The sequence below is a fragment of the Bos grunniens genome, chromosome 5, assembly GCF_055505025.1.
Source record: "Bos grunniens cultivar Pamir isolate PY7600 chromosome 5, Bosgru_T2T1.0, whole genome shotgun sequence".
NCBI classification, from domain to species: Eukaryota; Metazoa; Chordata; class Mammalia; order Artiodactyla; family Bovidae; genus Bos; species Bos grunniens.
Genome location: NC_141169.1, coordinates 67,322,029 through 67,349,149, shown reverse-complemented (window position 1 = coordinate 67,349,149; position 27,121 = coordinate 67,322,029). Strand labels below are relative to the sequence as shown.

The 27,121-nt window shown below is 43.0% G+C and overlaps 1 long non-coding RNA gene across 1 annotated transcript in view; it reads right to left on the bottom strand.

Annotated features, from left to right (window-relative positions):
• The window catches only part of LOC147372325 (uncharacterized), a 212,181-nt gene that overhangs the window by 161,958 nt on the left and 23,102 nt on the right, over positions 1–27,121 (bottom strand). The gene's annotated exons all lie outside the window — the stretch shown is intronic.

The window sequence follows — 27,121 nt, the reverse complement described above, 5'->3', positions numbered from 1 at the left end:
GTTATGAGTAGGATTGTCAGATACAACATGGGACATGAGTTAAATCTGAATCTCAGATAAATAACAGATTTTTTTTTTAATATATCCCAAATACTGCACGGGACATACTTAAAAAAAATTATAGTTTCTCTAAAATTTAAATGTAACTGGGCATCTGGGGTTCTGTTTGTTAGATTCAGCAACCACACTTAAGAGGCCATTAGAAAACAAATGTCTTCTCACTCATTTCCTTTACCTGTTGTCCACTTTTTGCTGTGGTTGTGTAGGAAAGGGGTAGAAAAGCCCTGAGAATCAGAAACTATTTGAGAGCATTTGGCAATGTGCTAGAGAAAAAGAACCTCCTTAAACTTGGACATGGACATTGAACAAGTGAAGATGAGGAGAATGAGGCTTCTTTTCAATAGTGAACTTAGCACTAGAGGGAATAAGTTTTGCATGAAAATATCAGAGACCATAAGAACATACAACACCATAACAAAATCAGCAGAAAGTAGAAAATTAAGGAAAAATATACGTGGACCAGATTAGAAGACAATTCTTAGACACACCTAGTCAAGGGATTTTAGCTAATTCTTAGGAGTGATTATAAATTAATATCTGCAATATAGTCTCCCTGGTCATATATGATTGTTTGTGTTTAGCATTACATAAATTAGATGTAGTTCCCACTCCAAAGAACATAGCCATTCATTCTCCATTAAACTTTAAAGAATCACTTTACAGGGACTATCTTAGATAGATTTCTGGGCTAAGTGGGACTAGGTTCTACCTGAATAATCCAGTAAAGAGGTGGGTTCCCAGATTAATATTTGGGAAAGAGCTTCCCTAACAGAAGACTGTTTCAGGGCTTACAGTATGGAATGGAAATTTGAAAATAAGAATGGCAGAGACTTCCTTGATGGTCCGGTGGCTAAGACTCCATGCTCCTAATGTAGGGGGCCCAGGTTCAATCCCTTATCAGGGAACTGGATTCTACATACCACAACTAAGACCCAGCTCAGCCAAATAAATAAATAAATATTAAGAAAAGAAGAATGGCAGCCTCCCTGACATCCTGTGACCTAGAAGGACGTGTTAAATTTCTGCAACACAGTGTAGTGAGCCTGTGATAGATGTAGGATGTATGGATGATCCAGGGGAGGGAATTCTGTCCAGGACTGAGGTGTAACTGGAAGGCTTCCTTTAACAGGTTATGCCTGAGCTGAATCTTAAAGGATAAACTGACTGTGATCCAGTGAGGAAAGTGGGAAAGTGCATTCCAGGCAAGGAGGTCATTTTGAGTAAACCCAGAAGACAGGAGAGCCTAGAAGGCAACTGACTAGCTGCCAAATGCCAAGCAGGGAGAGGTGAGAGATGAGACTGGAGAAGAGGTCACCAGGGCCTTTTGTGGCTTTGCTCAGAAGCTCAGACTCTCAGATTCTCCTTTGTAATCACTAGCAAGCTACCAAAGCATTTTAAGTAGAAGTGATAAGAGTCGGATGTGAATTTTATGTCAACTGTAAGGAAAGAGCAGACAGAATAGCTGTATGGAGACCACTTACAAAATTATTGCAGAGGTTAAGATGAGGGTTGATCAGGGCTGGAGCCATAGCGCGAGAGAAAGGGATGAAATGAATGGATTTAATACATAATTAGTAGATAAAACCCAATAGGATATGGCAGTTGATTGAGTGGGGGAATATGAGGAGTCTTGGATGAGATCAAGAAGCCAAGGATGACTTCCAGCTTGGGTGATTGGGTGATGCCAACTAAAATAGGGGATACCAGAGTGGGAAGATGAATTTGGCCTTGGACGTGCCAAGTTTTGGATGCCTGTGGAATATCCAGATGGAGATAATACAGGAAGTAGGGCTGTTTGTAAGACCTTCAAAGTCCCAGGCACTCTTATTTCTGGAAGCCCCATCCCACATCATAGCAAATACATTAAAATTTACCCACATCCCACATTAGATCTAACTATTGCAATAAAAATGTGAGAGGGTTTTTATAATTCTGATTTTTTAAGTTGTTTGCAATTCATTTAATTTTTGACTGGTTATGTTTTTTTAGTTGTTTACAAATTGACCTTTTAAAGTAGTAAATTTACTTTTGTAATGAAATTGACATGCTTCTATATTTTAAACTGCATATTAACTTGGCTTTTTCAGTGTTGTTTTCATATTTGGGAGTTAATTATTCATTTATTTAGGTCTCATAGGAGTCATAGGCCCTTGAAAAGCCCGTAGACTATAACACCACGCCAATCACACCTGATATAAAACTACATTATGAGTAGACAGTTGAACATATAGGTCTCATGTTCAAAGAAGATACAGGTTAATGAGGCAAAAATATGTAAGTTCTAGGTAAAACCATAAGGTGAATTTAACTGGCCCAAGAGAGAAGAGAAATAGACTAAAGAAGGGAAGAACACCAACATCTAAAAGAAGATCAGAGGAATGCAGATTTCCCAGAGGACATGGTGAAAAGAATGAAAATGAGGGAGAAAATGAAAGCAGAGAACCAAGGGAGCAAAGAATATTAAAGGGATCACAGTTGGATCATTGAAGTGGTACCAAGTGAAAAGGAGTGGTCCACCCAATACAGCAGGGACTGAAAGTGTCTAAAAGATTGGGCTAGTGCTCTTACCTGCTGTAGGGAGGCCATCGTAGATCATAGAGGGAATTTCTCTAAAGACAGGCAGTTGTGAAAACCAGGGGTTGAGAGGGTTAAGGGATGAAAGACAGATGAGAAAGTAGAAGTAATAAATGTAGAAGTTTGGAGAAGATAGGATAAATGAAGGCCAGTAGTTGGAGTGAGATGTTGCTCAAATTGAGGTTGTTGGGTGTTTGTTTAGAATATAAAAATTTTGAGTATAGGAAATACTTACAAGCCAAGGAGAAATCTCCAAGATGGGGGGCGGGGGTCAGGGGGGGCGCGGAATATTAAGAGAGAAAGGATGTAAGTTCTAGGTTCACAGAGAAAGGATTAAATTGGTGGAATAATGGCCTAGAAGAAAGAGGTGGAATGGAGCAGGAGCCCAGAGCCAATGTCTCCCTTAATTAATGTCTTGTCTCCTGAGGACAATTGTTGGGAATTCAGCATAAACTCATTTGTGTCATTATTTCTCAATTTTTGAATATGTCCTGTCCCCCAACAGGACCATGAAGTCCAGGGAGGCTCTGATCTCTTAATCCAGCCCTTTTTGACACATACAGTGGAAAAGACCTCTTTTTAGGGTTAAAGGATCTTCAAGATCATGTATAAAGTTCTCTTTCAATCATTTTTTAGAAGAAGAAATTTCAAAGAATATGTTTATGTCTTCTAAGAATATAATAGTGAAAGAGATTCTCCTGTTTTCAGGGGTAAGAGTATCTCTTTCTTTGTCATTCACATAATTAACAGAGGAAGGGGAAAGGAGAAAGAAGTAGAGGGTCCATAGCCTAAAAGAAATAGAATCTCCTTTTCTAATCAGTTACATATCAATCATCTGTGAGTTTATCCAAACTCTGTTTCACCCTATTTATTCCATTCATTCATTCAACAAACGTGTATGGGTTTGGCATTGGGGTTCCAGGTTTCCATGAGGAGTGACCAATTCCAAATGAGTACTATTCAATACACGATGCCGTTCTCTCTTATTTACCCTCAGATGCTTCCTTCCAACTTCAAAGAGTGTCTCACTGCCCAACCATTCTAGAATTTGATGAGCAATTCTCTGTTGACCCTTGCCCAAGCGTTTCCTCTCCACCACAGAGCAGATACAAATACAGTTCACTTTGAAGAGTCTTGGGTTGGCTTTAGAAAGGGAGTGGGTTTGGATTGGTTGTGTGGCATGAGCTACAGAAGATGAGAAATGAGCAAACTGACGTGATCCCGTATTAGTCAGGAAAATTCTAAGAAACTGTTCCCAAAGAGAGGTGGTAAGAGGACTTTTTCTCCTCTATTAGACTTATATAACTGGTAAAATAACAGGCTGCCATTTTAGAATAGTTGGTGTTGGCATGCTATTGTGAAAATTACATGAAACTATTCTTTTTAGAAAATATTACTTCAAGTTTTAGGTTAAAGCTTGATGCCAAACACAGATGAGTAGTTGGTTTACACAATTATCGCCTTTTTCTTAGAAGTAAGGGCAAAACCTCAAAACATGCCACAGCAGAAAAGCTATTTCTGTCACTGGCTAACAATTGAAGGACATCCATAAACCTTTGGAAATTAATATCCCCCAGGAAAATCTATTTGACGAAAGTCACAAGGAAGTTATTAACTAGAGTTAAGTCACTGACAAGAGATATTATTAATGATCTCATCAAAATTTCAAGTGCATTTAACTATCACATTGCAAGCCTTATTATTGACGACCCAGCGAATATTAAACTATTTTACAGTAGTTACTTGGCTAGAGATCAAATGAAAAAAGATGAAAAGCTTAAGTTCTAGGTAATTCCCTAATTATTTAGGCTTCACGCAATTAAAAAGTTCAAGTCATTAGCCTTTCTGTCTCCTTCTCCCCTCAATCTACCGATTGCTAATACAGTCGGTTTCTTTTAATTGTTATTTTTTCCTTGTTTCTCTTCCAAATGCTGATGCAGGCAGGACGAAAGTCAGAAAAATCCTCCAAGCTTTGGTTTTCCAACAGCAGTTCAGGAAGCACAGTTTATTTTCAGATTGGAAGAGACACTTTCAAGTACACTGGGTCTTTAATCGCCTTCCCTCAAAGACGTTTTCCACAAGGGAAAGAGCCATTCTTCTTCCCACTCAATTCTCTCTCTCTGAGATCTCGACCCAACATTTAGGTTGACACCGGGTTAAACTTTATGCTTTGCCTTTTAGCACCTTTGTCAAGTGCTAAAGCTTGATCGAGCACTGATGTTGTGTAATAAAATGTATAGCTATAAAGATACAAATATAGTGCCTTTTTTGAAAAGAAATCTTTTCAGAACTAGAGTTTTTAGAAGGCTTTTCTAACCTGTAAGTTGATCTGATTACCTAAGACAATTTTGTCTCACTTCAGAGCCCCAGGTTCAACAAATCCATTTGTCGAGCCTATTATTCATAGAACACGGTACGAGGAGCTGGAGAGACAAAGGTAAATGTGAGACGGTTCCTGGCATTCAAGGAGATCCAGAAATAAAAACAGGCCATTCAGTACTATGCAATACGGATGATACAAATGGTATGCCTGAAAATCTAGGACGCAGAGAAGAGCGGAAACCCGGCCCCACATGGAAGGAACGAAGGGCAGTGCAAGAAAAGCGCCCTGAAAGGGGTGATGCCCCAGTTGGACCTTGAAGAGTGGGTAGGAATTAAGAAGGAAGGAAACTTGCCTTTCTTAGTGTCTAAAATGAGCAGGTGCTATACATGGTTTTGCATGAAATCCTTGCAACAACCCTAGGGAAACATTATCATCTTCTCCTATTTGTAGATAAGGAAACAGGCTTAAAGAGAGCACACAAAATGTGTTAACTTGCAAATAGCAGGCATAGCACACCAAGCTTCTGCTCATAACCACTGTAGTCTGCCATCTCTGGTGTTAGCCTCCATCCTTAGTCCCTAGGTCTGCCATTCGCATCTCTGCAAAACTTTTAGAAAATCTCTCTTCACACACAGACTTGGCAAACCACTTGCTATGATGTGTTTCAGCCAGTGTTCTGTGGGTCACTGTGGACTGGCCGCAGAAGATCAAGTATCCTCTGGGAGAGAAGCCCACCTGCAGACTCAGGAACCCTCGTTTCCATAATGAATGACACTCGATGCATGGACTACATCCTTTGACACTTACTAAACCATGATTTCCCTGCTGATTGGTCTAGTCATCTGTAATAAGATGGAGGGTTTTTTCCTATATGGAGCTGGTCAGAGGATTCCTTAGGAGGAAGGACAATCTTTGGTAGGAAAATGTTTTGAGAAATCATCTTACAATAGATCAGTCTCCAGGGGGCATACATGCCAGCTGGTGCCAAAGCTTGCAAGAAAGGAGTTTTGCAAATCCATATAAGACAAAAAGAATGTAATTGATCCTAATGTGTTGGAGGAAGAAATAGAGGGGAAAGGGAGAGCAATGTAGGTGAAAGAGGCAAGGGAAACAAGTGGTGTGATGTGACTTTTCTGTGATCATCAATTTCCCATCTAAATCTCTCATCACACTTCATGCTCAGTGAGATTATTGGACTTGTGAAATCAGTGGAGGAGCAGCTTCTGTATGCAGAAACCCAAGTGGAAAGGGTCCCCAATAGATAAGCCATAGTTCCCGAAGAGACAGCCAAGAAACAGCCAAGAAATGTGCTTTATGTGTATTTTGATCAATCACAGGGTTTTTCTGTTATTTTCATTTCTTGTTGTTTTCAATCTAAATGAATTTGACAACATTGTAAAATTCAGCAGACCTCATTCAGACTTTTAGCTTTTCTTAAAAATAAGTAAACACAATGTGGCGATTCTGCATCTACAACACCACAGGGAAACAATTGACAGGAGATGGATAAGGTTGCCTCTTGCGTGAGGCACACACTCTCCAGTTTCCCACAGTCCCCACCACTCCCTTTCCCCCTGAGTGAACCTAACCAGTTTCCTTCATTTACCTTTCATGTGACCCCTGCTATAAGGCTGAGAAACTGACAGATCTATTGGTGGTGGTAATTTCTTCTTGAAGGAATCTATTGGGGGTTGCAGGCAATTTTTTCTTGAAGACAAGGGTTATGCTTTGTTTCTGCAGCAAGAGAAGGAGAATAATTATTAATATTAAGCAATTTAAATATGCTGAATCTTCTCATCCTCACAAAAACCCTGGTAGGTAAATATCACAATTATCTAGGTTGTACAAATGAAGAAACTAAGACTCAAAAAGAAGTTAAGCGATTTGGCCAAATCCAGTCTTCTGTAGATGAAAATTAGGTTGAAAATCTGAGACTCCAAGGAGTCCACATGTTGCTCTGTCTTAGCCCAGGTGGTGCCAGTAGTAAAGAACCCACCTGCCAATGCAGGAGACGTAAGAGATACAGGTTCAGTCCCTGGGTGGGGAAGATTCCCTGAAGGAGGACATGGCAACCCACTCCACTATTCTTGCCTGGAAAATCCCATGGACAGAGGAGCCTGGTGGGCTACAGTCCACAGGGTTCCAAAGAGTCAGACAAGACTGAAGCGACTGAGCAAGCACTCACACCACTTCTCTGCCTGTGAGATCCACTATGCCTTTTGCATTGTCCCACAGTGCCCCCAACTAATTGCCTAGTGGGTGGACACTGGTGGCCTTTATAGAGGCAGCTGGTGGCAAACTGTGCAGAATGCTCTGGCCATCTGCTCAAGTCCTTTCAGCCCTGAAACAACTGGACTGCTGTTGGAGAGTTGACAAATCTTGGTACCCTCTCCAGGGATTCTGTCCTTCTGTTCTATGACATGTGCTTCTTTGTCACATTTTTCCATAACATATCCAAGATCTGGAATAATGGTGGGGTAGAGGGAAGATGAGGGGCTTGGAATAAACTTGGAGAGGTATAGCCACAGAGACCAGCCTTTGAAAGTCATGTAGCTTTGAGATCAATAATTGAGGAATAATGATTGGGCAAAATGGAAGAAAGAAAAAAGGAAGCAGAGAGAGAAGGAAAAGGCTAATGGATAAGAATAAAGACAGTCCAAAGAAGAGAGAGAAGCAGAAAATAAGAGAAAGGAGGACAAAGAGAACTACATAGGACTCACCGAGGGAGAATCATCCCAGCAAATAACACAAAACCTTCCACTGGAAAGATGAGAAAGGGAGAGGGAGAGCTTCTCTCCTGATCTTAGACCATCTTTCCACACCATCTCTCTCATGTGTCATCATAAATCCTTTCTTTACATCATTTACCATACACAACCTCCACTCTGTTCTTTATATCCCAAGCCTCAATAAATCTTCTCATCTTGTCCCTTTGTCAAAAGAGACAAGTTTGAATTTTTAAAAAGAACTTTACTAAGGGGAGACAGAAAGAAATATACAAAAACATGGCAATTGGCAAAACATACCACTATAGTATTCTGAGCTGAAAATAGCTAAATCTGATCTGCAAGTTGTCTGATCCAACCTGAGTTCTATCTTTCATTCAACCAATATTTACTGAGTATGTATTATGTGCCAAGCATTGTCGTAGGTGCTGGGTATAAACCGGGGAGCAAGACAGGGAAGTCCGTGGCCAGGTTCCTTTCTCCTGTCGTCTTTTAGTCTATATCTTCTTCTGCCCACACCTGTTTAGAATGTTTTGCTTACAAGTGCTGAAACTCAATTTAAGCCAGCTTAAGCAAAATTTGGAATTTATTGGCTCATATAAGTAACATGTCAGCTTCAGGCATGGCTAGATCCAGCATTCCAATGCTTTTTTTAAGGAGTTTTCTCTCTCTCTCTCTCTCTCAGTTCTGGACACCTCTTTTTGGCCTCACTTTCAGACAGGTATTTTTTGTATGGTGGCAAGATGATTGCTGGCAGCCCTAAGCCTACCATGACTTTACAGTGCCTGTTCCCAAGAGAAGGAGGAAGCATCTTTATTAAAATGACAGTAAGAGTTCAGTGGAGACCTCTGATTGGCCTCACTTGGACTCACATCACCAACCTTGAGTGAATAAAACAAATTTCAGTCCCACATTGTCCTGACTTACACAGTGACCATCACAAACATGAAATCACAAGCAATCATGTACAATAGTATCATCACTCTTTTCTCTTGTCAATTAATTAGGGTCTAAGAATTAGACATTTTTGAGCACCACAAATCAAAGGGAGCAGGAATATTCCTAAACTCAACTGAGTTGAAGGACATATCGTATGAAGAACTGGGTCTCTGGCCAAGCTCCAATTTCATCTTCTTAACCCCTCAGATTCTCCTCAGTTGACATTGATGTGTCTTCTTTGTCTTTGTACCATCTAAAGAGCATGATAGCGTAGTTTGCCTATAGCAGGGACTCCAAAAACATTGGTGAATGCAGTAGAGGAGAGGAAACAGGGAGAGAAGAGGAGTGAGGCAGTAGAAAGAAGTAGGATGGAAAATGGAAGCAAAGGAGCCTGATACAGAGGCTCATAATGCCATATCCTGAAGTCAAATGTCCTGATGATCACATCACACATCCCATTATCTTGAGAACACAGTCAAGATACCCTGAGTCTTTGTTAGTTTCATCATAGATAATGAGCCCCCTATACCTCTCTTCTGGGAGACATGAAAATTACAGGGAGTGATGGTTGTAAAGTTCTTTAGCTGAGTTCCTGATATATGACATTCATTTAATAACTCCTGGTATTATCCGTCCTTTATCCCCAGTGTTAGTGTTGAGGGTGGGGTTTCGGGAAGGGGCTAGGTCAGGCCCATTAGGGCCTCAGCTGCCTCTCAGAGATCATGAACAGCTTTCTGAAGAGGTTAGAAATGTGTTCTGGAAAAGAAAATCTGCAACCAAAAAACTCAGACCATTTCTAGAACCCAATCCAAACCAAACCTTCCTGAAGGTCATAACGTGTTCTGAGGTTTCATTCCACTATTTTTCACTTATACAGTCCTCAGCCCTGCCAGGGCCAAACTAGGATTTGAGCTCAGCACAGCCAAACACCACAAGGGGAAAAAAGTCCAAGCCCTTTGCCCTGAATGTACTTCCAGCCCAAGAGAGAAGTGAGAGCCCTGGGAAGCCCTGGGCAGCCAGCAACCCCACCAGCCACCCAGTTGCTTTAGAGCATCACTCTGCGCAGGTGCTGACTGCAGCCCCCAGCTTCCTCGGGTACCACCACCGTCACAGATGCACAGAAGGCTCACAGTGGTCCTTGAACTCTGGCAACCCAACCGCAGGCTTGGTGAGAAAGGAAAGCTGCCAAAGTGGGATAAACTGCTTTTTATCTGGCTGCTTTTTCCAGAAAGTATCTTCCCTCCAGCAAGGCCAGTGTAGAGTGTAGTCACAGAGCTGATTTGTGCCCACTTTCTTTGTGGAGAAGAATTCCACTGTACTCAGTTCACAGTGTGTTCACGAGTTCACTTCTTGCAAAAGTAACTGTACTGACAGTGAAATGTGATGGGCCCATTTAAGAAACTGAGTGGGACAACTGTTTAGAGAGAAGGGGAGAGGAAGAGGAGAGTGAGAACGAGGGAGGGAGAGAAGGAGGAGAGAGAGGGAGAGAAAAAGAGAGAGATGAGAGCAACCTTTTGGAGAGAAATGGATGCATTGTGCTGTCTTGTAACCTGTGCTTTCCAGTGACACTCATGCATTTTGCTGGAAATGTGGAGAGTACTTAGAGGAAGAATGGGTTCTAGGAAATAGCCTTTGTGTACTTAAGTTGACAGGAATCTCTTACTAAGATGGGTAGAAGAAGCAGAAGAAGCAGAGATCCCACAGCCTTGCCCTGTGCTGTACTCAGTTGTGTCCAACTCTTTGTGACCCTGTGGACTATAGCCTGTCAGGCTCCCTTGTCCACAGAATTTTCCAGGCAAGAATACTGGAGTGGGTTGCCATTTCCTACTCCAGGGGATCTTCCTGACCCAGGGATCAAACACATCTCCTGCAACTCCTGCACTGGCAAGCAAATTCTTTACCTACTGAGCCACCTGGGAATCCCACTAAGATGGGTACATATATGCCCAGTCGCTCAGTCATGTCCAACACTTTGTGACCCCATGGACTCTAGTCCTCCAGGCTCGTCTGTTCATGGAATTTTCCAGGCAAGAATACTGGGGTGGGTTGCCATTTCCTACTCCAGGGAATCTTTCTGACCCAGGGATCGAACATGAGTCTCCTGTGTCTTCCACATCGGCAGGCAGATTCTCTTCCACTGTGCCACCTGGGAAGCCCCACTAAGATAGGTAATGGCCATCAATTAGGCCAATATTTAAATCATTGATAAAATTGTGTGTGTGTATGTGTGAGAGAGAGAGAGAGGAAGCAGGGCATTTTCTGAGATAGAAAGACAATCGATTATCATATATTTATGATACTTATTATTTTATATTATATAATATATAAAATATTATAATTAATATATTTATTTATATAATAAATATTTATTATATATAATAAAATATATAATTAATATATTAATTTAGTGACTTAAGAGTTTAGAGATAAACAATTCTCAGTTTGAATCCTAGCACAACCACTTACTAGCTGAGTGACTTTGGGACAGCTATTCAACCTTATATTTCTCATTTGGAAAATGGGTATCAACTAAAACCAACTGATAAGGATTAAATGGGATCACATATGTAAAGTACATGGTGTTGGGGACATCATAATTGTTCAATAAATAACTGTGATAATAAAATTATTACTAATGATATTATTCTCAAAGAGGTCTAGAAGTCCAAAAAAATTAGGAACCACTGATCCAGGTAGTTGCCAAGACCAATCCCACTTTGAGTAGTGTGTGCACCTTCCTAGCCCAAGTTTCCGATCTGCATTCAGCCCCAGGTACCTAAGAAGAGAGAGAGAGTTACTCCCACCTCTGGTCTTCCTCTTGGTACCTCCTTTTTCAACACCTACACACCCATATGCTCACTCTGACCAAGTATAGTGATTCTGAGGAACATGGACTGCCGAATACTGGAATCCAAAGTTTGAGAGTGGTCCCTATAGTGAGGTGGGGTCAGGACAAGAGTGTGACAGCCATGCTCCACAGAAGTGGTTCTCAAACTTGAGTCAGCATCGGAGCCACCTGAGAGCGTGGGGAATGTGGATCATGGGTGTATACCTCGAAGATTTGAAAGCAGGGCCTAGAATAGGTGTTCGCATACCCATGGTCATAGTATTGATAGCATTCTTCACAATGGCCAACTGGTGGAGACAGTTTTGAACTAAGTGTCCGCGGGTAGATGAATAGATAAACACAATGCAGAATATGTGTGAGAGAGAGAGTCCTCAAACTTAGAGGACAGAGAATAGAATGGCTGCCAGGGGCTGGCGCTAAAGGGAACGAGAAGTCGTTTAATGGGTAAAGAATGCTGGTTTCCTAAGATTAAAACAGTTGTGGAGATTGGCTGCACAACAATAAGAATATGCTTATCACTACTGGGCTATATACTTAAAAATGGTTAAGATGGTATATTTTATGTTATGAGCATGTTTTACCATATTTTTTTAAACAAGGAAGAACAAAACACAGATAACTGGGTCCCACCCTCAGAGCTTTGAGTGGGGCCTGAGAATTTGCCTTGCAAATAATTTCTCTGGAGATCCTGATGCTGGGCCTCAGGAGCCATGCTGAGATCCAATGGGCTAAGGCTTAGGAGCATTGCCAACACCACAACCATGGCTGGGAGCTAGTATCTTAGAACCGGGAGCCACTAGAGTGGAACTGCAGTCTAAGTCCTCTGGGATTCCGTTCCAGATGCTAGATGGCTCGCAGGCTCTTGAGACGCTGGGAAAGGAAGGAGAGAGACAGCTAATGTTTCTAATACAATTACTTCACTCAGCATTTAGCCTGGAAGCTCTCCAAGAGAGGGACTTGGGGCCCCTTAAAACAGGGGCTGTCTTTAACTTCCTGAGATCTCCCCTTGTTTCTAAGCATCAGGTTTTTACACCTGATGTTAATTAATATTCCTTAATTCAAATTAGAGGAGGGAATCTACCTGCAAACTTGAACCACAAAAGGCAATCGTCAAAGTATTTATGGAATACCAACTTTGTACAACTTTAAAGGGATCGAACTCCAGCTATTCTTTATTAATTATTACTGCTATTATTGTGAAAAAAGATCCAGTGCATAGCTGGCAAATAATGAATTCTCCATGTAGGTGATTTTCCTCCCATCACCTTGTTTACCAAAGTGCTCTTCTACCCACCTCTGTCTTCCTCCAGGTCCCTAGCCCTCTTTTCCTCCTTGGGCAAATGACTTTTGCTAATACTTATTAGAGATTATGATGAAATTTCTCAGTTTCCCATCCTACCCCCACAGATGAAAATATGCTCATTTCTCTCAATATTCTTATTCTCTCCCCTCCCATTTTAAAAGGAGAAACGTCCCCAGAGGCTAACCCTTCCACCTGTGCTGTTTATCTCTGCCTTTGGTCTGCACAGGCACTGACATCCGTCACTCCTGAATCTCTTCTTCCTAAATATTGAGCCTCTCTCTCTCTCTGATTCCCTCACTTTAGAAAATAAACACAGACTTAAAAAAAATCAAACAGGCCAACAAAATGCCCCCTCCACCCTCCATCTCCATTAGCTCCTGCTCTTTCCCTCCACTCCCTTCCCAGGCAAGTTCTTGGAAATCTAGGCCACCCCTTGCTGATTTCACTTCCTCCTTTCCTCACCCACAGCAGGCTGGCGTCCAGCCACCTCTCCACTCACTCTCTTCTTGTCAAGGTCACGCTGACCTCTGTATTTACAGACCCAATGGAAGCTCCACATGCCTCACCTTACTTGACCTTCCTCAGGCATTTGGCACCAGGGAGTTCTGCCTCCTGCCCTCCTCTTCCACTGACTCTGTCCTCACGTCCAGCTCTCTCCCACTCGCCTCTGCTCTGCTGCCCCATGAGCACTTCAAAATCAGTGTCAGAACCGAGCTCTTTGTTTTTCCCTCCAAACCAAACTGTCCTATTTCTTTTTTAAAAGTGCTTTTAAATGTAAACTTTATTACCCATTCCATTTCTATTAAGTATTGAGCTCCAGAGAAAGCATTCCAGGATATGGTAAAAATCTGTGTGATTTGAAGGAAAAAATATGCCCATTGTGAAAGATACGGGAAGAAGTCCTTACAGATGGGAGGCCAAGAAGTCTTTTCCTATAAAGTTTTGTAGAACGAGATGCAGGTCTATTTCCTCTTCTGTCTCTCACTCTTGATAATGAACCACCCACTGGTTCACTCATAGCAGACACTTGGAAGTCATCCCTGAGTTTTATTCCTTTATGCCCCATATTCAGTTGTTCTCTGAATTCCATGATCTGTGTTCCCTTAACTGCTTTGAGATTCATCTGGGTCATTTCTTTCCACTATTGTTACCCCTTTTATAACCCTCATCCATATTGTTTCAATAGTAGGAACATCTCCAGCCACCCCTGACACCAAACTCTCTGCCATTAAATGATGTGAAAGTGTTAGTCACCCAGTTGAGTCCGACTTTTAGCAACCCCATGGACTGTACTCACCAGGCTTCTCTGTCCATGTAATTCTCCAGGCAAGAATACTGAAGTGAGTAGCTATTCCCTTCTCCAGGGTGTCTTTCCAACCCAGGGAATGAATTCAGGTTTCCTGAATTGCAGGCAGATTCTTTACTGTCTGAGCCACCAGGGAAGCCCCATCTTCCATAAGGAAAATGCAGTAGAACATAGTGGTTAAGGGGCCGGACTGCCTCTGTCCAAATCTAGACTCAGCCCTTTACCAAGTGTGTGATATTCAGCAAATGATATATCTTCTCTATGCCTCAATTTTCTCAACTGTAAAATGGGGTTATAATAATGGTAACATTCCTCTTAGGATTCTTGTAATATCAAATGACTTTGAATTACTTAGAATAGTGCCTGGGTAAAGCCATATGCTGATTAAGTATTAGTTATTATTATTACAATATTTGCTGCCATCAGAGTAAACTTTAAAATAACTAAAATTAATTAAGTCACTGCTGCTGCTGCTGCTGCTAAGTCGCTTCAGTCGTGTCCAACTCTGTGCGACCCTATAGACGGCAGCCCACCAGGCTCTGCCATCCCTGGGGTTGTCCAGGCAAGAACACTGGAGTGGGTTGCCATTTCCTTCTCCGATGCATGAAAGTGAAAAAATAAAGTGAAGTTGCTCAGTCGTGTCTGACTCCTAGCGACCCCATGGACTGCAGCCCACCAGGCCCCTCTATCCATGGGATTTTCCAGGCAAGAGTACTGGAGTGGGGTGCCATCGCCTTCTCCAGTTCTACAACGTGGCAGACAAGTGTTATGCTCCCTACTTGCTGCTTCATCTCCATTTCACACCCGGCACAAATTCATACTCCAGTCTTAAAGCACAAACCATGTACTCTTGAATTCCTGAAATTTTGTACATTATTTCTCTGTGCCTGGTATGTTCTAATCCTTCTTATGTACCACATAAACTCCTATTCATCCCTCAAATGCCCTAGATTGTGAAATCTGGCCATTTTCTATTACCCCCAAATAGATTTTAAAAATCACTAATTTCTATATACTTCTGTGCCTCACATGTATGTATGTGTAAATCCATGTAGGTATGTAAATATATATGTATATAAGTGTGTGTGTACACACATAAAATCATGCTATGTTGTTGCATGTGTATATCTCTCATTCTAGAATATAAGTTCTTAAGGACACAATTTATCTCACTTACGTCCCGGTAGACTGTTGTTGTTTAGTCATTAAGTCATGTCTGACTCTTTGAGACTCCATGGACTGTAGCCCACCAGGCTCCTCTGTCCATGGGATTCTCCAAGCAAGAATACTGGAGTGGGTAGCCATTCCCTTCTCCGGGGGATTTCCCAACCCAGGGGAATCCCGAGTCTCCTGCATGAGCAGGTGGATTCTTTACCACTGAGCCACCTAGGAAGCCCTCCAGATAGATAGAGCTGGCAGATAGTGTGTCCCTACATTCACATTGTACACTCCTGCGTGCCTCGCTATTTCCAAAATCGTATTTGTAGCAGACGGTCTCCAGAGATGGCCATCATTCATGTCTTCCCTTGTTGCATGCACATGTTACTCCATCTATCTAGAATTGGAGACTTTTTCCTCTCTGTTTGAATTTAGGGTGGTCACATCTCTGCTTTGACCAAAAGAATGTGGCAGAAGTCATGTTTTGAAAGTTGGAACTTTAAAGCCTAGGCCTTAGGACAACTGGCAGCTTTTTCTTTCCCCTTTAAAAAAAAGCAGCCACCATCTCAGAAGCCCAACCACCCTGAGACCACCATGCTGACAGGCAGCAAGATCTGTGGACCAGGGGAGGCTGTCTCCTCCCCATTTTCCTTATCACCACTCTCCAGGAGAAAAGCTTGGCCATGTTACTGGGCCAGTCTGCTCCCTTCCTTAGGTTAACCAAGTGTTCTGATTTATCTGGAAATTTCAGGAATTTAACACTGACAGTCCCACGTCCCAGGAACCCCCTCACCCAGGGAAAACCAGGACAGTTAGTCACCCTGCCTTCTGATTTCAGTCACTGTTAATATGAATCTCTGAGCCAGTCAGCTGTTGCCCCCAGAAAGCTCTAGGCTGGAAAAGGACACATTACCTCTAAGACCAATTTCCTCACAGGCCAAAGAATCACCCTGTAGTCCATTACCCATCTCCCATCATGCCCAGACACCCGATCCCATGGAGCCCTTCAGAGCTTATACAATGAACCCAGATGATACAGTGAGGACTGTTCCAATGTTATGTAACAGAGACTGTCTCTAATTATTCAATTCCTAGTGAAAGAAGAAACCTAAAAGTTAAAGCCCAAATGAAGTCCCCTTTTAAAGCTCATAGTACATAAAACCAAAAATCCTCTCCTCTCCAATTTCTGTCTCTGTTTAGTTTCAACCTAATGGCATTTGGGTTCCTTGGGCATCTCCTGCATTATCTTCCAAAGAATTAATAAACTCTTCTACCTCTTAAGGTGCACAGCTTCAACTCTGCCCCCACCACCTCCTGGTGAAACCACCCCAAGCAAATCTGAACCCTGGAGCGTGGGGGTCCCCTCAGCACCCATCATATAGGTAATTCATACCTGTGATGCTGTTGTTGGCCGTGAACAAACACAGAGACATGATGCTGTCTAAGAGAAGAGGATTCAGAGAAAAAATAGAGACACTCAGACAGAAACTTGAAAGGTAGTTCTTCTCATCCAACCCAATGCAAGACAGAAGGAATTATTCCAGGGGTCTGTTCTCAGTTTGTGACTCCCCATTCCCAATGTCCAGGTACAATGATTTAACTCATTTCCTATCTTTGAAGGTTCGTCCAATTTCTCCTTATATTTGAACTTGTTTCTGTGCATTCTGAGAACCTTGATTGAAGTACCCTTCTTAAGAAATTGCCTACTAGGGAAGGTACTTTTCCCTACACCAAAGAGTCCATTCATTTGGTTCCCTGAAATCAGAATCTCACACAGATGGAAAAAGCTTTCCACAAAGCACACATTAAATACAATGTGAAAATGAGTTCTGAGGACATAACTGGGTAGATAAGAAGCACGAGCAGAGTTCCTTAAATTTTAATGACTAAATTGCATTTTTACTCATTTATCAACTTTTTAAAATATTAATGCTGTGAGATCTCTAACAGCATTTCTATTTTAGGGGGAAGCTTCCTCAGACATGGATCATGGTGTGATTTAAGATTTATGGAATTCCAGAGCGCTAGGAAATATATCTGCCCAGAAATATAGCCCTTATTATGATTCCAAAACTGCAAAAAGGTGGTAGATGAACACACAATGGATGGATCCAAGCACATTAGATATCTTTTCTAAATAAAATACTCCCCCCCAAAAAATAAAATAAAACCCTAAATGATTCAAGGATGACAGTGAAGTGACAATCTCTACATTTGAGTGTGAGTACGGAAGTCGGATTTTGTAACCACAATGCTTATATCCAAAGTTCACCATCGCCATGAACTTCTCTCTCACTAAGAACAATTGCCACTACTGTGCTCGCCCAAGGAGGTAGAAAGGGGTGCTTCTTCCCCATTTCACTTTCGGGCCAAGTGCAGACACAGGAGCCTCCCTTCTAGTCCGTTCTGCCACTTGAAACCATGCTGGAATGTTTAAACAAGACTTTTCTAAAGGCTCAGGAATAACAAAAGGAAAGAAAATGCAGATGTAAGCTGAAGTTCTCCCTATCCTTTTGTTCTAGAAGAAATTCCTTTAAACTGCATTCTCTGCCTGCTCCGTTGCCAATTATCACAACCTGGGGAAGTCCAGAAACTTGTCAGGACCCTACAGCCTCAGGTCTCTTCTGCCCCAGGTGTCCTGCTCGCAGATGATGCTTCTGCTTTTGCATTGAATCAGACAAAACACAGAAATCAGCATCTATTCACATTCCCCAAAGAGCTTGCACACTCACACATACACACAGCACAGCATTGCCCAGACTACTAAAGATTCTCTACAGGAGTCCAGGGGAAATGAGGGCTTACATCACATTTTCAAGCAAGTGCAAAAATCCCTTCTTGAACATTTTTTTATCCCCGAGTTGCCTACCCACTCTGGCGCCAGCAGGCATCTTTCTATCTTGCCCTGGAGCCGTGCCCAGGCTCCTTCACTCACCTCTCATTCCTTGCTCCTTCTTGTGGTCTCTCAACCCTTCATCCCCTAAGGGGCTGCATAAGTTCCTTTCCATGTATTATGCAGAGCACTTTAGCAACCACCTTCTGCTATTTGAACGTCTGCTTGGAATTTCATCCTCCACCTCTGTGTATTTATTGAAGGGTTCCTTTCACATGGTATAGTGTATTTCTAAGGATAATTCTGCTGAATAACACTTCTGATGCATTGTAGAGAAATAAACTCAGAAAATAATGTAAAATTAGAGAATCTACTTTGCAAATACTGCCTGCCCTCAGTGGTCATAGACCTGATTCTATCCAACTTCTGGCCTGCCTGTATTTGGGGGAAAGTGTGTAGAAACCATCTGCTTCCAGTGGCACAAATCCCTTGACATTTAGACCCAGGGGACTGCAAACAGGATGAAGAAGCTCAGGAGGTGGTGGTGGTAGTTTTGTTACTAAGTTGTGTCTCTCAGGACCCCATGGTCTGTAGCCCTCCAGGCTCCTCTGTCCATGGGACTTTCCAGGCAAGAATACCAGAGTGGGTTGTCATTTCCTTCCCCATGGGGATCCTCCTGACCCAGGGCTTGAACCTATGTCTCCTCCAGGCAGTCTCCTGCATTCTTTATCACTGAGCCACCAGGGATTCCCAGCTTAAGGGGTATCTTTTAGTAATCTGGCTTTCCATCTGAGGATTCTCTTGATTGATTTAGGAAATCCCTCCTTCTGAGAAAGCCAGGCCTTCTCAAGTGGGTTCTGTAATCTATATATGGTCCCAGGGTAGCGGCAATATCAGGACCAGGTTCATGTGTGCATGACCTGGGCAGTCACACAGGCTCCCAGCTCAGAAGAGCACCATACTTCGTTTAATGTTCAGCAGTTCCCATCTTCAAATTCTTAATAGTCCGGACCTCCCTGGTGGTCCAGTGGTTAAGACTTTGCCTTGTAATGCAGGGGGAATGGGTTTGCTCCCTCGTCCAGGAGCTAAGATCCCATATGCCTCGTGGCCATAGAAACCAAAACGTAAAACAGAAGCAATATTGTAACAAATTCAATAACTTAAAAATATATGGTCCACATCAAAAGAAATCTTTAAAAATATCCTTAATAGTCATTGAACATTTTTATTTTGCACTGCACCCCACAAATTATGCAGCTGTTTCTGCCCAATATTTAGATAAGAAGTACACACACAGGGAACAGAGAGTTGGTCTTTCCCTTACAATGGGCTTGGAAACAGCAGCAGCAATGACCTTAGTAATCACTACATATAAAGTTTCTTTATCAGATGAGAAAATGGAACCCCAGAGATGAGAAGTAAATGGTCCCAGAGCTCAGAGCTCATTGGTGGGAAGGCCATTGCCTTGTTCAACCCCAGGGGGCCAGCTTCATTACCTTAGAGCCACAGAAGTCAATATCCACCTTATTTTCTCTGTGAATAGTGGTCGCTTGGAGAAGGAAATGGCAACCCACTCCAGTATTCTTGCCTGGAGAATTCAATGGACAGAGGAGCAGGACAGGCTGTAGTCCATGGAATCGCAAAGAGTCAGACACGACTGTGCAACTAACTCTCAGTGGTTCTTAGCAACGAGAACCTAATAACTCAGAACCAGGTCTCCAAACCAACTCGCTCTCCCCCAGCACTACTCTAGCTCTGGAACACATCCTGCCTTCTGAAGCTTTTGTTCTCTTTCCTGTGTCTGCAAGAAAGAGCACTCGGGCAGAGCAAATGTCATATTGGACATGTGTAGGTACAGGTACCCAGAGAACTGGGGAGGATTCTAAATGATGAGGGAAACCAGAAATCCATAAAGAAAATGAGGCTCAGGGAAAAATGTCTTTGTTCTGAATTAAATTTCCTAATGCTGGCAGGAAAATGAAAACACTAGAAAGGCAGAGTCAGAGTGGGTGGCTGACAGCTGTAGGCAGCTGGAATGGAGGGAAAGAATAGGAAGACCATTACTGTGCAGCAGTGGGAAAGGACCTGGAAATAATGAATGTAAAACCCCACTGAGGAGCGAGGTGACACAATTAGAGACACATAATGGGCCAGTAACACAGTTACTTAGTGCCTTTATGCTCTGCTAAGGGAGTTTTAATTTGCTACTAAGAATTTCAATGTGCTAACTTGTGCTGCCCCAAGAAAGGAACACCCTGTTCAAATCTCAGGATCATTTGAACCAGGTTTTGAGGCTTCTCCAAATAGGGCATATCTGAGTCCACCTCTGACAGGAGGTTGGATGGAGAAAAAACTTGCCTCGGGAAACAATCTTCCTGTATTCAAGTGCAGTCATTGTCTGGCCCGTGGGATGCCTCTGGTGTTCGGGAATTCTCTTTCTATTGGGAGATTCAAAGAAAATTTTAAAAATTACAAACTACAACCCAGATTAAAGCTCAGCCCCAGGGGTAGTATCAGATGGGAAATATGATTTAGAGAAAGAGCATCTCTGAACATTTGGAGTAAATTTGAAAACAGAACCATCTGTTGAATAATCGGATCCAGTAGACTCCACACTTTGTACCACCAGCTGCTGTCGAATAGATTATGAAACCTTGCTCTACTAAGCCTGGTTTCTTGTTTCAGGGTTAACTTGGGGCAGAGCTGCAAGGCTGGAGGGATGAATTTCTGGGGTCTTTTCATGTCAGCATTTCTTCTAGGTGCACACCTTTCAATTTGGCCATCCGTAGTAGATGGAAGAGTAATCCCAAGCTGGATATGTGAGGTTGGAAGAGGAGCATAAAGAAATCAATACCCTCTCTCCTCTGCTCTCTCTTGAGTGTAAATTCTGGCTTCCTCTCCTACTTGCCCTTGTGTTTCTCCACCATCGCTCCTCCATGACCCCGCATGGTTGGGGGGTACTCTCGGAAATGACTAGGGAAGGGAAGTTGAAATGGATGTAAAGACCAATATTTCAGGGCTTTTTTCTTTACTTCTGGCTTTGCCTAAAGATATGAAAAGATGTCAGTAATCATCTCAATGAAAAGACAAGAGGAAGAGAAGCCAGAACAGTCTCCCCACTTTGACTCCACAACTTTTCTTATTTCCTTGGTCCATCTTTAGCTCCCCAAACCCCTGATCTGAATAGGTCTTGCTGATGTTGATGCTGAACTATTCTGGAGTGGACATATGAAAGGTCCCTGTTGATTTCAGTTTCACAAGACAACTCAGACTTGTGAGAATCTGAAGCAGAGAGCTTATTTCATTTAAGAGCTTTCTTATATCTGGTCAAAATGTAGGTTTGTCCTCAAAGGGTGTCTCAAACTTCTACCTCCTCTGCATTTCTGGCCTGGATGACAGACTTCTAACTGGTCTTGTCTTCCCCAAGCTTGCTCCACCTCAACTCTATCTCTAGCCAGTAACAAGAGGGATCATCAGGAAGTAAATTCAAATGATGCCATCCTCTGCTTCAAAGCCTCCCATGGCTTCTTTGCACCTAGAATAAAGTTAAACTCTACATGTCGTATATGATCTGGTCTATATATGATCACTCATTTATTATCATTCTTCCCCTCGCTCACAGCAGTTGAGACACTAGCCTTCTTGTTTCTTGGATAGGGTATTTTGGTTCCTAGTTCACTAATGGGGAAACCAAGGTACAAGGACATTAGCTAACTTCCCACAAGTGTTCAAACACACCAAAGGAACTTCAACTTAAGCCTTCTGGCTTCCCAGTCTGCCAGGCTGCCTCTCATTATCTCATTTGATGTTCACAGTATCCCTGGGAGGTCAGAAGGACAGGGTCATAATCCCTGTGACATTCCAGGGAAATCTTCACGTTATAGAGATGTGTGCCAACCCTGGCTGGGAAACCGTAATCTGCATGGATAAAACTGGGAAGCAAGATTTCTACGGGTTCTCTCAGTGCCACACAAGTGGTAGGATGGGCCTGTCTAAGTTGCTGGCCTGTCTGCAGCACAGACAAAAGATGGATTCGTGCTTTCTCTAGCACCACATTCCCCAGTGTCCAAGTCACCACCTTTACCTTTCTGCTGCTGCTGCTAAGTCACTTCAGTTGTGTCCAACTCTGTGCAACCCCATAGACGGCAGCCCACCAGACTCCCCTGTCCCTGGGATTCTCCAGGCAAGAACACTGGAGTGGGTTGCCATTTCCTTCTCCAATACATGAAAGTGAAAAGTGAAAGAGAAGTTGCTCACTCATGTCCGACTCTTAGTGACCCCATGGACTGCAGCCCACCAGGCTCCTCTGTCCATGGGATTTTCCAGGCAAGAGTACTGGAGTGGGGTGCCATCTCCTTACCACTGACCCCCCACTTCCCACTAAGTCCCTGCACAGGCTCGGTGCTCCCTCCAACCATCATCCTCTCTCACCCCTCCACTCTTCAGCCCTGAGCTGTGAGCCAGGCTGCCACATTCATATCCCTACTCTAAAAGTACTAAGTGGTGTGGGACCTTGGCAAGTTTATTTAACTTCTCTGTGCCCCAGTTTTCTAGTCTGTAAAATGGAGGTCTTAAGTAAAGCTGATCTCGCAGGAGCGTTATGAAGATGAAATCTACCAGTATCTACAGCGTACTCAGCACAGGGCACAGAGCAAGTGCTGCGCACCTGTGGGCTGTACTCATCACCATTCGTCTTTCTAGGTCAACACTCCTCTGGATTCTCTTTTCAGCTTCCTAGTAGGCCTCCTAACTTCCATCTTGCCTATGCCCTCCACTCACCACTGAGCTTCTTAACATATAAAATGGGCCATGTCACTCCTTGGTTCAGGACTCTCAAGGGTGTCCTACTTAACTTTGGATGAAATCCCGCTGCTTTGCCCCAGCCCGCAAGGTCACCACCTGGCCACTTCATCTTTCCCTCACCTCGCCTTATGCCATCTCTGTTATGGTCATTTGGTTACAGCCTTACTGGCTTTCTGCCAAGTTCTAGACCATACTAAGCTCTTTTATACCCTGGGCCCTTTGCACATACTGTTCCTGAGTCTTAAACTCTCTTCCTCTTGTTCTTCATATCTTTCTGGCCTCAGCTTACCGCAGCCTTCTGTCTATCTTATTTCTGTCTTGGTCCTCAAATGATTTCTTCGTAGCACTTACCACACTTCCTAATTATTGCCAGTATTTGTTTCTTTGCTTATTTCTGTTTTTGCAAATATTTTTTTCTCTTCACAAAATGAAAATATCATGAACCCAATGACTGTGTCTACCTTATCACAGCAGTAAAACATAGTAATGCCCAGAACATAGACTGTTGAAACTGTATGATCATGAAATAGGCAATATTTTCTACTCACTTTTGGATAGATGGATTTAAATGCCAGCATGAGAACTTCTATAAACATTCAAATCCATTTGAGCTTGTCTTGAGACATGACTTATAGAAATGACAGCATGTGCTTATATCTAGCACTATTTCTAATCCCAAGGATTTTATTCCTCTTGCAGTTTTTGACCACAGCTTCTATTTTAGAAAATAAATAACCAGGGAAAAGTTTCAAAGATGCTTTAAGAAACCAGTTTTGAAAAAAGTCATTATTTCTTTATGCTACACACACTTATGCACAGCTTTTAAGCACAAAAAGCACATCTTCCCAAAGGAGGAAACAAGAGAGAAGTGATGGTTATACACATACAAATTGGCTTGAATAACTGAAATGTCACCCATGAGATTCGATGAAGAGAAATTAAAAGGGAATTTCACTAAATTTCTGTAAGTTTTAATGAGACCTATTGAAATTGGTTGTGTTACTCAGAGGTGAAGCTTTGACAATGTGTGTGTATACGTTTGTGTGTGTGTAGCAGAAGTGGAGGGCAGATTGTTAAGGCCAGAAAAATCTCATCAGACCATGATGCAGTCCTGCTGACTGGCACAGGTATTTTGAAGATTTCCTTTGTTTGTAACTCAGAAAAAGCCAATAGGTTGGATTCCTTCCTTCCTTCTTCCCCCTAATCTTGATTGAGTGTCTGCTATATACCAGTTTTTTACCAGGTACTATTTAATTGAAAGTGATAAAGACCTAGTCCCTGCACTCAGGAGGTGGACATATTGGTAGAGAAGGTAAATCCTTGAACAAGATGAACCCAAAACATCACAACTATAAAAGCAAGTACAAACTACAATAGTGGTGTGATGAATTTCACTTAGGGGAAGCTAAAGCACAGGGTTGTGGTTAGGAAGGCTTCTCAGCAGCGGTGACAAACTGCACTGGGCTTTGATGTTTCTATAGGAATTGGTGCATGATCAGGTGAGGACAGGCCAGATGGACAGAGGCAAGAGCCAGGCAGAGATTCTGTACCACCACCCTGGATCCTGCAGTGCTCTCTCTGCCCTGGTTTCTGACTCCCTCTCTCCCCCTCTCTTGGCTCTGCAAAATTGACTTGCATCTCTGCAGTACAAGGAAAGAGCACAGTCCTCCAAGTTCAAGGCTCTGCTGCTTCCTGGCTAGGTGATGATGCAAGCTACCTGACTTCTCAGAATCAGGATATCAGTCGGTTTCTTGATTGAATGAGGATATTATCCACCCACTTTGCAAGGTTCTGTGAGCATAGTGGTAGAGATGGCAGTATGTGTAAAGCTGCACTTGCGCTTGATGGGACTCATAAAAATCTGTACTCACTACCAGAAGGGAGAAACCAGGAGCAAAGGCCCCTGCTGCTGCAGATGGATGACAAGGCCTGCACTGTTCCATCCTCAAATGCTAGAAGGTTTAACACCCAGAGCATGCCCCTCCAAAGGTGCCTGTCGAGCCCGTCAGCCCACATGTCCATGCTTCTCTCTGACGCAGACTTTCTGTGGCCTGGTGGTCATGCTGCCCTGCCCTAGACGTGCATCTGCCCAGGATCACAGAGATGTCAGAGGAAGCCGCTCTGACTCTGTCCAGGCGCAACCTGACACTGGAGCTCCCTATCATCAGGGAAGAAACATGTGGGATGAATTAACGAAGCCAACCCTGGAAATCAACAGCAAGCAGACTTTGGTCAACTCCCAGATGATGCAGTGAGATGGCCCCATCTCTGCCCAGTGCTGTGGGGGCCTCAGAGCACACCCAGCCTCTCCTCTTTGGTCAACTCTCAGGCCTCGGGATGTGGGATTTGAACCCAGGTGGTCTGGCTCCTGGCTAAGGAACTGATGGCAGGGAGAGAGAGTAACAGAGCAAGGCAGAGTCAGGACCTCATGGAAAGAGCAGGCTCGGAACTCAGCTACATGTCTGCATGTCAGAAGTACGAGGGAGCCCAACCAGGAGAACAGTTGAAGATCCATTGTTCATCCTCATGGTCCAGGCAGAGTCAGGGCTGGGAGTCCCCACATAGTCAAGGGACAGAACACTTGTAACTGTAATTGCTCCATCACATTTAGAAGTGGCTCTTTTCCACCTGCCCTGGCCCACAGGTAAGTCTTTCCTGCAAGGGTGACAGTCCTTGAAGTTTCTATAGTCAGATATGACTTAGCAACTGAACTGCAACCACAAGTGAAGCAGTAACTTCTTTCCAGCCACACAGTTCTCCAGGGGGAATGGAACCAAGTTATGGACATGATACTGCTTCTTCCTCCTCCCATCAGCCTGGATCCTCAGCACCAACTCCTCTCCTGCATTGATTGCCCTGACAGAGGACGGGTTCCTTGTGGAGACATGTTGGTCTCTGCAGGTGAAGTCCTGTGTCAAGAGTATAGTCAGCGCTACCAGGTGTCTGCCAAGAGCTCACACATGCCACCCATGGAACTCCCTCTTCTTTTAAAGGACATGATGGAAGAGGCTGGTTAAGGAGAAAGGATGAGTAAGAAAGAGGATGCCCCGTGCCTAATAAAGCACTTGAAATGAAACCAGGAAAGATTTCTCCTAACTGAAGACCACGGTCTCAGACCAGGTTGGCAGACAACTGCAGCTCAGGTGCTTTGGTGACGTGCTGCTGCTTCCGGTCCAGTGAGATGAGTGTCTCTCCTCCTTGGGGAGACAGATTTATCTCAAACAGACTTAAGAAAGGAAGGTGAAAAGTTTAAAAAAAGGTTCAATGCAACTGGCATTGGAGTGGAGTCTTGGATAACTTTTGGAAATTCCAGTGGGATTATTGCCTTTGCTCTCATCAGACTTCGTCACCCCTCTTTCTGCCAGAGCATACTTCTAGCATTTTCCTGGCTCTGCCAGTTTCCCTCTGAAGGTGATGCTTCACAGTGAGGCTGTCTTCATGTCCTTGTCTCTGTGCCCAATGGCCACCACCATCCATCCTGCCCTGGGAGCTTCCACATCTGGGCACACTTAACTAGGTTGTGAGATCAGAATGGTGGAGGGAACACCAGGGTAACTGAAGTGGTGAGACGTGGACCACTTTGAGTACGGGTTCCAAGAGAGGCAGCCATACACTTGGGCAAGTTCTCCCAGCTACAGTCTTCACGGGCCCCCGACCACTATGAATAGTGGATTTACAGTCACACGGGGCTTCCTTTCTTTTCTTTCCCCTCTCAATTGTGAAATTCACCATTTTAACCATTTTTAAATATATATAGCTCGATGGCATTACATACATTCACATTGACCTACTGTGTTTTTTTTCCACTGAAGTACAGTTGATCTATAAAGTTTGACAGTTTCAGGTATACAGTAAAGAGATTCAGTTTTGTATACATACACATGCATATATTCTTTTTCAGATTCTTTTCCATTTAGGTTACTACAAGATATTGAATATAGTTCCCCATGCTTTACAGTAGGTCCCTGTTGTTTGCTTTGTGTATTGTACATACTGTTTTTTAAAAACAATCATCTTTTTAACTTGGCATCTTCCTTCCTATTCTCTCCCTTGCAAATATCACACTCTTAACTGCACAGCCCCTGTGAACAATCTAATGTGTGTCTCCTGTCATTTCCTCCATGCATCCATAATTGTATTGAGAAATGTATGTTTATATTGCATATGGAAAGTGGTGAAAGCCTTACAAAAATAGGATGTTGTGCATGCTTTCCTGCTTTTTGGCTTTTTCACTCAGCATTTCTTCGT